Source organism: Piliocolobus tephrosceles, chromosome 1 (genome assembly GCF_002776525.5).
Source record: "Piliocolobus tephrosceles isolate RC106 chromosome 1, ASM277652v3, whole genome shotgun sequence".
NCBI lineage: Eukaryota > Metazoa > Chordata > Mammalia > Primates > Cercopithecidae > Piliocolobus > Piliocolobus tephrosceles.
In genome coordinates, this window is record NC_045434.1 from 44,349,423 (window position 1) to 44,352,004 (window position 2,582).

General features: G+C 39.8%; 1 pseudogene; it reads right to left on the reverse strand.

Annotated features, from left to right (window-relative positions):
- Positions 1–212: 212 nt before the first annotated feature.
- LOC111536893 lies at positions 213–1,278 on the reverse strand (annotated as a pseudogene).
- Positions 1,279–2,582: the final 1,304 nt, after the last annotated feature.

Here is a 2,582-nt window from a genome sequence, read left to right on the forward strand (position 1 = left end):
AGTTCATGATGTATTTTTTAAGTGAATAGAGTTTAATCAGGCTTTCCTAGAGTTTATAATAGATATTTATTCTTTAACGTGGTAGTTATATTTCAGTTTTTACCTTATGAGCTACAAAGCATGTGGTGAACCAGTGTAACAAACCAGAAATTATAATAACTTTTAAGACACTCTTCTGAAAGGGCCCAATCGATTTGTAGATTGTGTTATCCTCATGTTCCTGTCTGTGTTATACTACATAAAAAGACGGTCCTTGCTTGTCTCTGAAGGATAATACTAATCTTACTCTTCAAGTAAGCACCCAGTATATCTCAAATGTCAGAAAGAAAGCCTTATTCAGTGTTGCTGAGTTCATAAAGGATGACATTTCTTCCTTAGGAAGCAGCATTCAGAATATTATGATGAGACATCCCACCTGGGAGGTAAAGATCAGCTTCTATACTCTGCAGAACGCTGCTCCCAGAACCAGCACACAGGGCCATGACTGTGACTTTAGAACTCTAAGGTCCTCCCTACTCTAAGAACTAAACACATATGTGATAGTTTTAGGTGGCTTTTGATTTGCTCTGTCATGGTTGTCAGGGAGATAGATTCATCCAGTATGCACAACCATCCCATTCCAGTATGTGGAAGCAAAGGCTTCTCTAGTCCATAATTTCAGTCTTTTGATGCCATTTTATGTTCTGGGAGAGAAAAGCCACCACCTGCATCAAAGTCTTCTGAGTATAATTGAGACTGAGCCATGTTTGTTTATCATTATCAATCCCAGCAGGCAAAGAAGTATTCACAACTGTTTTTTCACTGCAGACATGACTTTGTCCAGGTCTTCGGTGAGTTCTCTCTGCAGAGTAGTTGGAAGCTTTGAAAGGATGCATCAGCCTGGAGGTCCAAGCTCCAAGCTCTTTAGCCAACCAGTTGCAGACTCCCTGCATTACATTCTATAGGGGAGGAATAAAAAAATTAATCATAGGCTATGTGAGGAAAATACATACCAACTTCGTTCTCCAGACCCTGGATTACCAGGAGCTCTTTCCAGGTTTTCTAAGTTATGTGCCTTATAGACCTGAAAATTGGTGGATGGTAGGAGAGAATGAGGTCTGCCTTCCTTCACAGCACCTCCTCCATCATTCCCTCAGTAAAGCCATTGGTCTGGAAGAGTGTGTTTATAGTACGTGATGCTCTTGGTTCCACCAGTAATCCAACATTGTCATAACGCTCAGCAAATGAGAGGGATGCAAAGTCATTCAAGGAGGCAAGCAGAGCCTTCAAATCCACGAAATAATGAGCAGATCAGGGAATCTTTAAGCAGGACAGATTCCATGTCCCGATACTATGCCATTCTCTAGATTCTTCTAAACCTGGCAAGCTTGAAAGTGAAGCCCTCCTGGGCCACTACACTGGCTTTGAGTTATTTACTGTTACATTTGAAAGAGCCCTTGGAAATAACATAATAGAACACCCTTGTTTCTCAGATTAGAAAACTGTGAGGCTCTATAGCTTGAAGTCACAGTTAACAACAATGGGAGACACTATAGCATAGTGCCTGTCTTAACGAGAAGTGACTCTGAAGCTAAACTGAATCCCAAAGCCACAGCTGTGTAACCACAGGCAAATTACATAACTTCTGCAGTTTCTCCTTCTGAAGAGTGGAAATAATAGTACCCAGTAGATAACGTTGCAAGATTTCCACATAAAGCTGAAAACAGTGCCTGTCCTGGAACAAGCACTATGTTTGTGATTGCTAAATAACATTAGTAGGGCTTCTTTACACCTGCAAACTGCTCTCTCTGTGTTGCCTCACTCACCCCTCATTTCAGTGTTACTTCAAGCCTTTCTAGGTCAGTGAAGAGCCACGTGACACAGCCAGTAAATCTTTGAGTCCTGACTCCTGACCTGTTAGCCCCATGCTGTTGTGTGGCAGGCAGTTTTCTGCCCCAATCTTCTTTTTTGTCCTCCTTCTCTGCAGCATCACCATAACAGTCATAACCTGCTTTAGCCAGGACCTGCCACTACCTGACATGTTTTAGAAACAATATGTGAAGCAAAAGGCTTGATATTCCAAACTCATCTGCGTGAAAGGATTGAAGTCTCTATGTGGACATTTAGGAATGACAACTGTGGAAGAATTTTGTTTACTTGTGAAAATATTCAGACACACCTAGAACATGAAATTTTAATTCAAAAAGCTACACATGAAGTCACCTTTCTATATATCTTTCTTGTGTGTTTTATTTTTATTTCTAACAAAAAGATAATTCTGTGACAGCAGTACTATGTCAAAGGCACAGAAGAGGGGAATGAATTAAAAGATTGATAGAGCTTCATTTGAATAGGCAGTAACACAAGCTGGAAAACTGCTGATGCTAAAAAAAAGAAAATGAATTTGGATTAATGTTTTTCATGATGACATTTAATTGATGCTGCCAAGATTGAAGAAATACTCCACTCTCTAAAACACCTTTTACTTCTTGAAGGCTTATTCGTTTAAAAGATTGTAATGTCCCTCCCTGCCTCACTCCAAAGAAAAGAGGAAAACCTAATTAACATTTTTATTAAATCGTAGTGGATAACCAATTACAACT